General features: G+C 53.8%; 1 protein-coding gene across 1 annotated transcript in view; it reads left to right on the top strand.

Annotated features, from left to right (window-relative positions):
• Positions 1-4,309: 4,309 nt before the first annotated feature.
• Positions 4,310-15,116, top strand: part of WSCD2 (WSC domain containing 2) — a 113,401-nt gene continuing 102,594 nt past the window's right edge. The window contains exon 1 of the mRNA XM_004690968.2: positions 4,310-5,000. The gene's annotated coding sequence lies outside the window, so the exon portion shown is untranslated. The remainder of the gene's footprint in view (positions 5,001-15,116) is intronic.

The raw sequence follows: 15,116 nt of genomic DNA, 5'->3' as shown, positions 1-15,116 counted from the left end.
TTCCCTCTTTGTGGGTGAGGCTCAGTGAGATAAAATAACTCAATCATGGTTATGTAGCCAGAAAGTAGCTAAACCTAGGTTTGAACCCTGTTTTATTTTACTTAAGAAAAATCACTAAACAACAGCTTCTTCAAAAGTTAAGTTTCAGCACGTGTACAGAAAAGTACTTGATATATAAAGTATGGATCAAAAAGATATCACAAATACCAATCAGGTCAAGAAAGAAAAATTGCCCAGCATTCCAGACACCTCATGTGCTTCCTCCCAAGTCCAATTCTTATCATCCTCCAACATGCTGAGTTGCCTATTTGAATGTTAGGAAGTGAACTTGTACAGTAAGTCCTCTTAGAGTCTAGTTTCTATTACTTAACATTGTACTTTCTGCATTCCCCCATGAATGTGTTTAGCTGGACTTCATTCACATTCATTGCTGTATAGTATTCCACCATCACGTGACCATACCCAGCGAACCCACTCTAGGTTTGGAATTACTTAAAAAGTTACTATCGTAAGGAGCAAAATTTCCTATTGTATACATTCTTTTTCATGTTTATTGGTGGACATAAGCACACATTTCTGTGGGACAGACACCTAAGAGTAGAAATGCTAATCATGGGGTAGGTATCCTGCCTTAGTAGATAATGTCACACATGTTTCCAAAGTGTAACAACTTACACTCCTATCAGCAGAATATTCAATTTCCAGTTGTTCCACATTCTCACCAGCACTTGGGATTGGCAGTCTTTGTAATAGCTCCTCTCATTTTAATAGATATGTTCCTGATTTCTAATTAGTTCATTGGTTCTTTTAACAAGTTAATTGGTTCTCTGAAAAATCCCCTTTTGTGAAGCATCTGTCCCACTTTCTTGACCATTTGGTGGGGTTGCCTGTCTTTTGCTTATTGATATGTACAATTTTTTTTTGTAAATTCTAGATAGGGGTCTATAATAATGGATGCTGAAAATATCTGCTCCCCCTCTGTGACTTGACTTTTCACTCTCTTAATCGTGTATTTTAGTGAGACATTATTATAATTTTAATGCAATATATCAGTGTTTTTCCCTTTTCAAAAGAAATCTTTCTTACCCCAAGGTTATAAAGATTGTCTCCACTATGGGCTTCGGGAAGCTTTGCTGTTTTGCTGTTTGCATTAGATCTGTAACCCTAGCGGGTAGGTTTGTGTATACTATAAGGTAACTGGATTGGAAAACTCATTATCGTAACATTGGAAAGTCTCCCTAAATTGACCTACAGACTCGGTATCACCCAATCCAGAGGTCTTTTGTTGTTATATGAAGGACCTCATAAATGGATTCCAAAATTAATATGCAAATCAGATGCTAAGAATGGCCAAGATAATCTTGTTGGGAAAAAGAAAATGTATTTTTACTGATATTAGGACTTTTATAAAATTATAGTAATGGACACCATGTAATGTTGACCATAAAGATGACAAAATTGACTAACGAGATAGAAGTCAAAAGTCCTAAATAATCCTCTCCAGCCTGCACATACAACAAGAGCCATATGCTTTGTGACAAAGGAGGCCCCCCAGAGCAGTGGGGGAAAGACAGTTCTTTCAATCAGTGGTTTTGGGTCAATGGGACATCCATATGGGGAGATGCAAACATGTCTATAGAGTTCCCACTTTTTTTTTTAAGATTTATTTATTTATGCATCCAGAACTGGGTGTAGGCCAGTGGTGAGGGGGCAGTGAGAGGTTTCACCAGAGACAGAATGGGAAACAGAACAGGCAGATTAAGTGAAATACACTGCTTCGGGGAGCAGCAGGTGGGTCAGGAGAGGCCATCTGCGCCATGTGGGTCAGCTCTCCCGCTGGGGATTAAACTCATGCTGCAGTGACTGCTGATAGCTTCGCAGTGCTGAGCTTTAACCCCTTGCACCACCAGGGAGGGCCCGTTCCCACTTCTAACCACTCCAGGATGTGATGTTCTCATATGCTTGTGTGACGAGAGTAATTATCACGTCACAAATTTAATTTTACAGATTTTACTACTCTGAAGGGGCAAGCTATTATTTATCCCAACCACCATAAGAAGAGGCCGGGAAGACTTGATAGGCTTTCAGAGAGGATTCACCTGCTTGAACCCAAGCTTGGAGCCCTTTCCACTGCCTTTCTCGGGGGAGGGGCGACTGGCGAAGGGCAGGGGTAAATAGGATGTGGTAAGAGAGGACTGGGAGGTAGGTCAGTTAACTACCCTCCTAGACTCCTTCTGACCTGCAGAGGGCTCCTAGCCAGGTACTAGACCCTTGTTCTCTCCCAGAAAGAGGTATGTCACCAAAACGCAGAGCTGTGATTATGAGCTGGGGTGCGAAGAGGTGTACAGGCTGCCGGTTGGAGCGGTGCTGGCGAGTGGGTGGGGGGCAGAAAAGCTGAGATCTGATCTGAGCTCTGCCAGGAACTTGCTGTGTGCCCCTGGGCCACAGCAAGGGGCCTCGGTTTCCTCATCTTTCAATGGGCCGGTTCTAATACCTACCCTTTAAGGTGATTGTGAAGAATTAATGGAAGTTGTGCCTGTCACTTTGTACAGACTCAACAATTGTAGCAATCAATGTTCGTTTCATTCAGATCACTTTTTGCTAATATAAAGGAACAGCTGCCTTTAATTGAGCATTCACTTATCTTTATCTCTCAGTCCTCAGAACAACTGTGAGGGACCTGCTGTCTTCTATATCCCCAAGTTATGGATGCAGAACAGGCTCGGGAAGGTGCTGCCAGAGACAGAACCAGGATTCAAACCCAAGTGGCCTGGACCTTTAGGGTCTACTTTCCATTGCTCTGTGTCTTTGGGGCTGGCGCCTGGGCCTGCTCTGTTCATGATGGCAGGAGCGAGAGGGGTGTGGTACCAATTGTCCCCTATCCCAGGGAATGGAATGTCTAGGTCTTCCAAGAAGGCACAAGGTGGGGTGCGGGAGGGGAAGGATGGAAGCAGAGCTGCCCATTGGGAACTGGGTGAAATGCACAAATCCCCAAGCTGGTAGGATTTGTCTTGGGCTTGTAAGGTAATTACATCTGGGGGTGTCGGAGTGTGGTAAGTTGGAGATTTAGCCTTAGGGAAGGATTTAGAGCCACCTTTGCCACCTTTTCTGATAGAGAAGAGGGTGTATGGGATGGTTCTCTCTGTGCTTGCTGTTTTTACATGTAGGTAGAGGGCAAACTATATCATGATATAACAATCAGTATCTGTGGGTGGTGGGAATAGGGTTGATGTACTTTTCTCTCATACTTTCAGAATTTTCTAAGCGATCCACACTAGAAAAGAATGAATGTTATAGTTGGGGGAAAACTGTGCTCTAAGAAAAGGAACACAGATGAATTCTTGCTGCTAACCCCACTACATGGCTACTTGAGAGTCACTCTTTGGGTTTCAAGCTTAACAGAGACTGGTTGTGGGGAGGCAGAAAATGGAGGTTCAGATCCTGGTTCTGCTGTTTCCTACTTGCCATCCCCTGGGAGCCCCTTAACTCTCTGCCTCTGTTCTCTGAACACAGAGGGAACTAGCTGCTTCCTGGGCTGCTTCCATGACTTGGTGAGAAGATGACCAGGTGTCTGGCTCTGCGAGGGTCTCACTCAACAGAGACTCTTGTCACCTGCTACCTCATGGGATGGACTCTTCCCCTGGAGAGCCTTTGAAGGTGGTTTAGATTCCCTGGAAACTCTGTCCTTTGCAAGTGAGGGCACAGGGGTTGGAAGGGTGGTTAAGACTTGCCCAAGGTCAGGGAGGTCTGAGGGAACCTCTGAAACAGGCTCGGAGAAGGTAAGTGATAAGCCAGAAGCCAGCGGAAAGCTGCTGCCTGTTAAGACAACAAACCCAACACCCAAATGCCAAACCACCCTTTGTTGGGTGTTTGCTATCTGCGAGACTGTGCTAAGCTTCTTTAGCAACAGCAGCAGCAATCATAACCACGCTGCCATTTGTTGAGCGCCTTCTCAATGCCAGGCGGCTTGGCACTTTGCACAAACGTATGAGTCGATTCTCCAAATAACTATGACGTGGGTCTCTTGAGCCCATTTCACAGATGAGGAGGCTGAGGCTCAGAGCCCCAGGCCCTTGCTGAAGCTTGCAGCAGGGCGGGCACCCGGGGCGCCCCGCTCCCCGGGAGGCTGCGGGAGATCCAGGTGGCATGCAAGGAGTTAAGCAGTAGGCAGTGCTGTGGTTCTGTGTGAGGAGCGCGCTGGGCTGAGGCGCGCTGCTGGCAGCGGCGGCGGCAGCGGCGGCGCGGGGAGCTGGGGCTGGAGACGTGAAGTCCGGGGAGCAAGCCAGTGAGGGAAGCAGCGAGCCGGAGGCGAGGCGGCCGGAGCCCGGTGCTCAGCCGCAGCGGGTGCCCGGCGCGCAAGGGGCCTGGGCATCCCCGGGGTGGGTGTCTGCGCGGGCCTCGCTGTGGCGCGGGGCACCCGCAGAGGCGCCCGCCGGTCAGCCCGCCCGAGCGCCAGGCTCGCAGAAGCCGGGCTTTCTCTTCCTTTCGCCTCCGCCCGCCTCCCCAGCTTGCCGGCTGGCGTCGCCACCGCCTCCACGTCTCTGGCCGCCGCTGTCGCTGCTGCTGCTGCAATCCAGGACACACGCTCTTCCACTTTCCCGCTGGAGGCGCGGAGGATGCCCCTCGGACCAGCCCTGGGGAAATAGCCAGGGCCCGGCTGGAGAAGCCTCGCCTGCGAAAAAGGAAATCCGGACTCCGTTTTCTTTGATGCCACTGCAGCATCTGGGTGCTGGGAAGGCACCCACAGAGCGGGCTCGCCAAGCGGGACGCTGGAGTCGCAGAGAAAGACCCTCGGCACAGGCTGGGCTCCAAGCAGAGTTTGCAAGTGGCCGAAACCCTTCAGGGAAGGGCTGCCTGCCGGCCTGGACTGGGCAAAAGGGCTCCATAAAGAGTCCATGAAGAAGCCTGCGGGGAGCTGCTGGGGAGCGATTTCTGCCCCCCATCTGGGCTCCTGGTTCCAGTTGCTCCCTGCCGACTGGGGGTTCAGCGCTCAGAGCCAGGTGAGTGAGAACCAAGAGTGGTTGGTGACAGCCAGCGCTGGTAAATGACAAACTTTCTCCCCTTGGCAGAGGGTGAGACGTTCGGCCTCCCCTGCTCATCTGGGAGTCCTTCGGAGTCCTCCCTTCCTCCCTGGCATCCTGTTGGGCTCCCAAAGGCAGGCGCTGGAGTGCCTGTCAGGTTGAGCCCAGGGCGGAGGTAGTGGGCCCCTTTAATTCGCTTCATGAGTCACCCCCTTCTTGGCCAGTTCAGAGTCTGAGGGAGAATGAGCTGGACAGAAAATCCAAGTTGGCTTCACAAGGGGCTGTTGGAGGTAAGACTCTGGGGAAGGAGGTTTGCTGTCATCTGGAACCAGCACCCAGGGCTGCCAGAGTGATGGGCTTCATGTCCAAGGCTTTGCAGGCTGGTCTGCGCCAATTCTGGTGTGTGTGTGTGTGTGTGTGTGTGTGTGTGTGTGTGTGTGTGTGTGTGTGTGTAAGGAGAGGGTGAGAACTGGAGACAGACAGGGCTGTGCTCAGCCGGAAGGTGTCCATCCAATCCAGCAGCCCCAAGTATCTTTGGAGCCGACTCACCTCCTTGGCAGAGACACTAGCGAAGGCAAGGATCACTTGCATTTCCTTGCAGTTCTGTACGTGAACACGGGCTTTAGGGGAAGTTTCTGGGGCTGCTGGATCGGACCCTGCAGAAGGGAACCTGGGCAGGTAGGAACTTTGTGCTGAAAAGGGGCTGGGACCAGAAACTAGGTAGGCGCCCCGGGCTGCCCCACAGCCAGCCCAGGGAATGTGGGCGATCCGCCAGACTCTAGGCCCAGAGGCTCAGCTGAGCTCAGTGCATAGCTCATGAGTTTGGCCAGGCCATTTTTCTTCCTAATGAAAATCACACTTCGAAGAGGCCACTAGGCCTCCAAGGACCGTTTTGATCCCCTCCTGTCATCATAGCCCTCTAATGGTGTCATGCTTCCTTGCTGGAAGAGCTGGGGTTGTTGCCATGGGCTGGTGGGTCAGTGGGATAGACAGGGAGGTGAAGCTCGAAGACCCCCTGTCCCTGCTTGTCCTGGGCCTCTGCTCTGGGTAGTCGCGTTACTCTGTGGCTCCCAGACAGTTCTTGCGACGGGAGCTGGAGATCTGAGGCTCTCCTGCTCTGGCTTGGGATTCTGACCTGGCACCAGACTAGGAACTGCTTCCCGAGGCTGCTGAGGCCCAGAAATTCCTCCGGGGTGTCTGGAGGCCCATGCTTGAGAGATGGTGTCTGGAAAGACCATTCTCTAAGTCAGGCTGTTGAGTTTCAAGTCTGCCCTCAATTTTCTCTGTGACTTTGGGCAAATCACTAGACTTCTCTGGGCCCCAGTAACTGCTTTTGCAAAAGGAAGAGATTTCACATGTCCTCGAGGTCCCAGACATTCTATGATCCTGTGTATGCCAACCCAGTCACAGATGAGGTTTTCAAAAGCCCAAGCGGTGATGGAACTCAGTGTCTAAACCACCCAGGTCTCAGGCACATCTGTTTGACCGGTTACTAAGCCCTCCAGTCTCTATCCCTCCACCGAAAGGGGAGATTTCACTGTCCGCTTGGGGACTGGGTGGTGCAGGGACTGTGTTTAATACAGAGAAGAAGCCGCGAGAAAGCTGGAGCTACCTGGACACATCAGGGGGGCTGTCTGAGTGGGAGTTTGGGTGCTGCGATCCCCAGGGAGTCTGACGCTCTCCCACCTGAGCACCAGGTGGTCCTTGACTGGGGGTAGAGCCCTTGTTCTCTCCAGTCAACTGACACCTGGAGTCTCCGCCCCTCGGGCTTCCTCATAGACACACCAGCATTGTGAGTGGGGAGCCCCGAGGTCTGGATGCACCCAGCTGCCGCATCACCATGACGACGACTGGAGGTGGAGGTGAGCTGTCGCCATGGCTTCAACTTTGCAGCGGTGCAGGGACCCAGGGCAGAGAAGTTCACATGCCCGGGTGTCAGGCTCCCAGCTGGCTGAGCTGTGAAGAACAGGCTCCTGGAAAGTTCCTGGCATGTGTGGAGGTGGGTGGAGGCAGGGCCATAAGTTGCGGGGAAGACAGTAAATAGAGCAGTCTTATTTCTTTCTGAGTGGTTTCAAGACTTGGGGCATCAATATCCCTCTCTGAAGAGGGATCCTGGGGGCAAGCTGACCAGCTGAAACCGCTGGCCAAGAGGGCAGCTCTCACTGGCTGACCTGGGCTGGGTTGGTGATGTGCGGTAGGGTTGGGGCAGCCCCATCTGCGGGCTTGACGTTTAGGACTCAGAAAACGCAGTTTGCTTCCCTGGAGGAACAGAGTGTGTGTGTGTGTGTGTGTGTGTGTGTGTCACACACATGTGTAGAACTAGTGCATTCTCATTCCAGTTTGTGCACACATGCTCACACGAGTGTGAGTCACACGTGACCCTTCAGCGCGTGTGCACACATGCGTGAATCGTGTCGGTGTGCGTGTGCACCTGGGAGGCTGCCTGCCCCGGGTGAGCATGCGTGTGCGATCGCCCCTGTAAGAGGCGCGCGTACCTGGGCGGGTCAGTGTGAACGTGCGTGCGTGTGACATCTGGGGGCGTTCGCAGTTGTGCGTGTGTGAGTTGCGCGTGTGCCTGTGGCGGGGCAGGTCCTGACTGCAGGCGCTCACCTGTGCTGGGAGCTGGGAGTGCCCGGGCGCGAGGGCCAGGCAGGTCTGCTGGCGCGTGCTCAGTGGGCTTTTCCGTGTGCGTCCATGTGGGCGCTGGGGCCTGCCTGCGGGGTGTCAGTGTCCGTGGGGGTGTGGTGGCGAGCGTGGGCTGTGGCACGCGTTGCACGCCTGTGTCCCAGCGTGCTTTTCGGCATGCCTCTGTGCGTGCCCTTGCCCGTGCCCGGTGCACGCTGCTCGTCCCCCTCATGGTGACTGCAGCGGCCCCCGCCGGCACCTCCCGCGCACGCCCTGTGTAAACGTGAGCTGGGCGTGTGCCTAGCGTGGCGTTAAAGGGCACTCTCAATTTTGCGTCTACATGTGTGTTGCCGTGTGTCAGTGTAAACTTCTGTGCACCCGTGTGCACAAATGTGTGTGCCTGTGTGCAGCGTTGCATGTCTGGTGTGTCTCCGTGCGCCTGCCGTGTTTCTGAGTGGCAGGATCTGGCTGTGGTGCTGCGTACACACCCGTGTGTCTCCGTGTACACACCCGTGTGTCTCCGTGTACACACCCGTGTGTGTCCGTGTACCCACGGTGCCTGCCACGTGTGCTCCTGGGTTTGTACTGCAACTTCTGCGCACGCCTGTGTCTCTGGGGTTGTGCGCCAGTCTCGGGGCACACGCGTGTGCTCTGGAACGCGTCTGCGGCGGTGTAACCCTTGTGTGTCTCCGAGCACGTGTGTGCTGGCGTGTGCGTGGTAAAGAGCTCCCTGCCACCCTTCGGTCTGGCCTGGGTCCGAGCCACGCACCTCCCGAGCGCTGATTTGGTGACAGTGCTGCTCCGGCTGGCGCGGGACACCGTGCGGTCACCCATCCGGGGTCTGGGCTCCGAGGCCCCGTGTTCCCTGCCCCTGGCTCCCGAACCCCGCCACAGCCCTCGTCTCTGCCACCAGCAGCCTGCACTTAGGATAGTTGCGGAACAAACTCACAGATGTTGAGCGCACAGGTATAATTTTAGGCAGAAGGTCTGAAAATAGGCAGCCTACGACGCACCCGACATCTTGACAGCAGTGCTTCTAATTAGGAGCAACTTGTTTTCCTTAAATAAACAAATCAAGTGAGGGAAGAAATTGCCCGAGATTAATGGCTCCCCGAGCAGGTCCAGATGTCGGGAAGATGGGGACTAGGTCCCCACGAACTGACTGGCGCTGCTGCTGGAGCCTCTTCCAGGCTTTGACCCAGAGCCAATGTGGCAGGAGAGGGAGAGGAAGCAGCCAGGGGGGCAGAGCAGGGCCAGCGAGGGGACCTCGCCCGTGACCGGCTGCTGGGTGGGCATTGGACAGACGCATCGCAACTGTAAATCACCCGCCTTCCTGCCTTTAGCTTCGCGGCTGCTGTTGTTCCCTCTGGGGGGGGGCAGGCAGCTGGCCCACTCAAGGGGTAAGCAGCCTGACCACAGCCCCTGAGCTTTGGATGTGTCCAGGGGACCACCTGGGGCAGCAGTGTGCGATGGCCCATCCCAAGCGTAGGCCTCGGGGGCCTGGCCTGTTTCTGCCGTGGCGGGGGTTGAACTCCCTTCGGGTAACTCTGCCCGCTCAGCCCCTGAACAAACATCTGTCAAGCCGCACGGAGCCCGAACCTCGGCCAAGAGGCTGGCTCAGCCGAGCTCCAGTTGGCCACAGACAGGTTAGCACAACGGACGCTTTTTATGGTACGTCGCTGGGGTTGCGTGGTTGGTTGTCACGCACCACTGTGCGTAGCTCACCGAGGCGGCCGCCAGCCGCCTGTAGTCCCAGCTCCGTGGCTGTGTAATGAGCACCTGTACTCCTCGCCACTGACATCTCATCCCTGTCTTGCCTGTGCCTGTCCCGGCATCAGCGGTAACAAATGAATAGGCGATGGCAGGTGATGTTTACGGAGTGTTTCCCCGACAGCACTCACCCAGCCGGGGGCTTCAAGTATCTTGTGTTACCATAATCCCATCAGGTGCTCCCTGAACCCACTTCTCTCTTGAGGCTTGGAGAGGTGAATTGGCCCCCCCAGGTCACACAGCCCAGAAGAGGCAGATCTGGGGTCTGCACGCAAGAGGCTGCACACGCCTCCCCGGAGTCCCCAGCCACATGTGATGTAAGTGACATTATGGTATAACGTGGCATCTTCTTAATTCGCCTGGAGATTGGGTAGCTAGCATGAATCCCGTCCCGGAAGTAGGGAGTGTCTGGAGAGGGCACGCTTCATTCACTCATTCACTTATTCATTCACTCACTCACTCACTCACTCATTCACTCATTCATTCAGCTAGCGTCGGTTGATGCTAAGTATTTGCTCAGAATCTTCAAACGTTATACTGGGTGTGGGGTATAGAAGATATAGGGCCAGAGTTCCCAAATCGGTCTTTAAAGAGTGTACAGCCTGGAAAGGGAGCAGGAGAACCGGGGTTCTGGAGGCGAAGTCCAGCCCAGCCTGACCCCTCCTGCGGTGAGGACCCACAGTCATGTGGACTAAGCCGTGGCACACGAGAAGCCTCCGTGAACAGTGGCCCTTCTTCCTCCTATCTTTTTCTCTTCCTCCCCCTCATGCAGGAGACAGTTGACTGTCACAGTGGGAGTAACTCTGAGATAGGGGAAAGTGGGGGCCCAGCTAGGGTCAGGTCCCAGAGGGAGGGACCAGCCATCTGGCTTGTCTATACCCAGAGAGGGCACAGTATTTACTGCGAAAACTGGGAGAGCCCCGTGCAGACCCGGGAAGCTGGTAACCCCAGCCCCAGAGGAGCTGGCTGACCCAGCTGGAGTGAATTGGATCAGGGCTTGGTGAGCGACGCCCCAGGCCAAACCCAGCCCTCTGCCTGCTCCAGGAAGTCAAGTTTGTGGGGACACGGCCCAACCCCTTCATTTATATATCATCTCTAGCTGCTTTGAGCTGTAACTGCAGAGTTGAGTAGCAAAACCAAGAATATTTGCTCTCCAGCCATTTAAGAACAGTGTTTGCTGACTCCTGAGCCAGAGCACGCCATGGGGTCCTGAACTGACCAAACAAGACAAGAATTCAGTGCACCTGGGTCGGGAAATACGGGGCTCACACCTACTCACAGAAGGGCATCTGGAGGGTCAGGAGAGGGGCCGCCAGTCCAGGTACCTTGTGAACTGGGGGGATTCCTGGATGGGGAGGTGGAGACCCAGAGACGGAAGAGGTAGCCAAGGCCGCCCAGCCAGTGGGAGGCAAGTGACCGTGCCGTGAAACCTGGAAGTCGCGGAGGGCAGCCCCCTGTCCCCCAGCCCAGCTCCAGCCATCACATCCCAAGCCGCGGGCAGCAGGAGCGCCTGACCCTGCTCACGTCTCTGCCTAGATGCTACGCTTCTAGCTGAGCTTCTAAATAATTTCTTTTATTTTTTTCGGATTCCCTGAAATCCTGCCTTGTCCTGCGAGCGCGGGGTGAGGAGTCCCTAGATGGGAGTGAAGACACCCGTGTCCCCAGGGTGCTGTGTCCTCGGGCCAGCACCCTTCCACTTGGGGCCTCGCTTTTTCTATCTGTAGATTGGGAGAGGAATTATAAAAAACTGGGAAGGACTTTTCCAGCCTGGACTTTTCTAAGCTTCTTTTCTTTTCTAATCAGAGCACCCCCAAAGCCTTAATAGGTGGTGGCCTCTGCTCCAAGGTGGCCCCAAAGGCTCTTGACCTGTAGACCCTCCTGATGATGGTGATGGTGGTGAGGATGGCACATGCATAGCTTCTCTCCTCCTTCACAGGGTGCTTATAACTCAGGGTGCTTAAAACTCAGGGTGCTTAGAATGCCAGGACCTTCAATCAGAACTTCACTTCCATTCTCTCCCTGAGTCCCGTGACAGCCCTGTGAGTTGAGGAACCCGTCTCTATTGTATATTTGGCGACTGAAGCCAGAGAGGTTCATTCACTTGTCCAGGGTCACACAGCAGTAAGCCGGGGTTTGAGCCCAGCCACACCCCCTCCGGCCTGCCTCTCCTCTCTGCTGTGTGGTCCCTGTCTTCCCCAGCTGCAGGTGGTGAGCTATTTCAGGAACCCCACTGAAGATGTCCCCCTTCCTCTCATTTATTCACGTGGAGGTCACGTGAGCCAGGCCAGGTTCCCCCAAACTCGACCAGGGCAAACACAAGTGTGTCGGCAGGGCCACTGCCTGTGTGGGATGGGCAGGTCCACTGGGAGCATGAGTGGCCCACGGCTCTGGTGGGTCTGGGGCACCAGGGCTGAGGGCACCAGGCTCTGTCTAGGAAGTGGGGGCCTTGTGCCATTTGCCGTGGCGAACCGTGTGGATGTTTCTGGAGAGGGCAGCTGACTGCTGCTTCTTCCTCTCTAGGGTGGCCCCGTGGTGAGCCCCTTTTGGCCAGATGTCCGTGGTTTCTCCTTCTTGGAGTGTCCGTTGACAGACCAGTGGTCTGGGCTGTGTGTGGTGGGACGGGGGCGACTTCGGGGTCTCGCCACAGTCAGACTGTCTTTCGCTTTCACGGCTGTGGGGTGGATCACTCACAGGGCAGGCTGTTCATCCTGCAAACTCCCCGATCTCTAAAATCAAAAGAAAAGTCATCTTTTCCATGGCCCTAGAGTCTACCTCGGAAGGAGTCAACAGTCGGCCACACAGAGCTTGTTTACTCTATTTGCATTGTGTTCTGCTAGGGTCAGTGGCCTGAGGTCCAAGCCAGACGGCCCATAGAGAGAAGTAGGATTGCGAATGCGAATGAATTCGTAGGCTGGTGGAGAAAGCCCCTGCGAACCCCCTAACAATAAAGGTCCAGGGAGGGAGGCTGTAAACATAAGCAGCAGGAAAACAAAAGCATCACAGCTGGGGGTGCTTAGCACTGGGGTCAGATGACCCCCTTCTTCTGGGCAGTCTGTGTTCATCTCAGTATTGAAGAACAATATAGCCGATTGTTGAAGGATTGCATAACAATGGGGTACAATCGCTGTTCTCTGTGCTGGCCTGGGCAAAGGACAAAGACTAATTCATCACATAAGCATGACATATTTCCATCATGATGAAGCTGAGTGTTTCTGTTTGATGCCTCGGGAATCCACCTGGGTGGGACCCTTCACTTGTCAGTATTCAGAAGTGATAACTTCCTACATCTAGAAGAGTTCTTGGCATCTGGATTCTCGGTCGTCCCTGGTGGTGCAAAGGGTTAGAGCACAGCACTGCAAGCTGGCCGCAGCCATTGCAACACGAGTTCCATCCCCAGCCAGGGAGCTGACCCACAGGGCGCGGCAGACCTCTCCTGTCATGCCTGCTGCTCCCCTCAGCCTTGTACTTTGTCGATCTGCCTCTTCTGCTACCCGCTCTGTCTCTGGTGAGGCCTCTCACCACCCCTGCAAATGAGCTGGAGAGGCCCCTATATTACCACCTCTGGCCTGTACCCCAGTTCTGTATGCATAAATAAAAATAAATATTAAAAAAAGAAAGAAAGAAGCATTCGTGGCGAGCCTAAGCAATAGCACACGGCCCAGTCTCTGGCCTCAGTGTTCACACCTAGACATATGCACAGCTGCAAATGGGGTGCTGAAACCCACAGCACTTTCTGTCTGTGCTGAGCCTCTGGCTCATGACGTGTGCTCCCATCATTCTTGTGTCATGTGGGAGCAGTCACTGCAGTCACCAGGTTGGAGAGGTTCCTAAGAAGTGAGGTCCTAATCGTCTGGTGGTGAGCACGCAGGGAAGCCCACGGCCAAGAGGGGCCGGGAGCAACGGCCGGATGAGGCCGCTTGCAGTGGACGCCACAGCGTCAGAGAACAGCAGGGCTTCAGGTGCGTGCACAGACATGACGCCCACGCAGTCCCCTGGCTCAGGAGGGAGTCTTGGACCATGGTCTCTGGCGTTGAACAGGCTTCATTCATCTGTCATTTCCAGGCCGTGCAATGTGGACCCAGTTGCTTATTATCAAGAATATCAAGTTTAATCATCCATAGATTATTCCCCCCTCTGAAATGGGAATTGTAGGGCCTAACTGAAGAGGTGCTGCAGGGACCGGAGGGGAAGTGCCGGGTGTGCAGTAGGCATCATCATCTGATCATCAAGAACGGAAGTCAAGTTCCCGAAGGGGCATAGCTGAGCTTCCTTGATTCCCAGTCCCAGTGGTATATAGGGGCCTCTGTGCAGAACCAGCAGGGAGATGAGTCTTCCAATTTCAGTACCTTCTTCCAACCAGCTCAGTCATTTGCAGTAAGTTCGGTCTTGGAACTTGAACCCTCTTTCCTGTGATCTGCTGGATTCAATGCATGGCCATGCCTCCCTTCATGAACCCTGCCCCTTTGTTGAGTGCCTACTTCATAACAGAGCTTCCTGGTTCCTGCTTGGCCTGGGAAAGTGAGTCCACCTGTGTGAGGCTGGGTGAAGAGACCCTGTAGGAAAATGGAGGAGGTGCGTGGGTACCTGGCCTGGAGGGCAGGGCCTGCCCACATTCATTGCTGCACCTCTGGGGGCTCCCACTGGCATCAAGTGCCCAGAAGTGTGATGTGTCAACAAGGTTATCTCCATGCTTGATCCTGACCACCACCTTCTGAGGAGGACACCCCATCACCCCATTCTCAGAGTAAAGGGTATTCACAGACACGTGCACAGATACAGTGCCCACAATAGCCCAAGCTGGAAGCAGCCCAAGCGTGCACATGTGAATGACTCTGGTCCATCCCAGATTGGAATATTATTCTGCCAGGAAAAGGAAGGAAAGTCTGGTATCTGCTACAGCCAGGATGACTCTTGAGGACGTTGCCAAGAAAATGTCAGCTAAAAGAACAGATACTTCAGATTTACACAGATACTTAGAGTAGTCAAATTCCTAGAGACAGACAGTCGAGTGGTGGTTGCCAAGGTTGGGAGGAAGAGAGGGTGGGGGGGTAAGTATTGAATAGAGACTGAGTTTCAGTTTGGGAAGACAAAACCACTCTGGAGATGCTGGTAGCGATGGTTACACAGCCATGTGGATTTAATGAACTGCACCCTTAAACATGGCCAACATTGATAAATTTTAGTTTTTAAGATTTACTTATTTATGCATACAGAACTGGGGTACAGTTCAGAGGTGCAGGGGCTGTGAGAGGATTCACCAGAGACAGAGTGGGGAGCAGGACAGGCTGGTTGACAGATTACATTGCTGAGGGGAGCAGCGGGCGGGTCAGGAGAGGTCTGCCCGCCATGTGGATCAGCTCCCTGGTGGGGATCAACTGATGAAGTGGCTGCGCCTAGCTTCATAGTGCTGTGCCTTAACCCCTGGCGCCTCCAGGGAGGGCTCAACATGGTAAATTTAATGTTACGAGTTCTACCTCAAACAAAATGAACCAATGAAGGAATGAGGAGAGCTGTAAGGAGGGGTGGTGACGTAGCAGAGCTGCGACTTGAACCCAGGTCTCACTCCGGAGCCTGTGCTGTCTTCCCTGCGCAGCATGGTCTTATCCCCAGAGTACCACCTACACCCAAAAGTGGATGTGTGAGCAGATTTTGAGACAGGCTGGGCTTCCAAGGCAGCAGAGGGCAGGACCCCAGCTGTAG

Source organism: Condylura cristata, unplaced genomic scaffold (assembly GCF_000260355.1).
Source record: "Condylura cristata isolate star-nosed mole 26May11 unplaced genomic scaffold, ConCri1.0 scaffold00029, whole genome shotgun sequence".
NCBI classification, from domain to species: Eukaryota; Metazoa; Chordata; class Mammalia; order Eulipotyphla; family Talpidae; genus Condylura; species Condylura cristata.
Note: the sequence above shows the minus strand (reverse complement) of the source record. Positions and strands in the feature narration are given on the sequence as shown.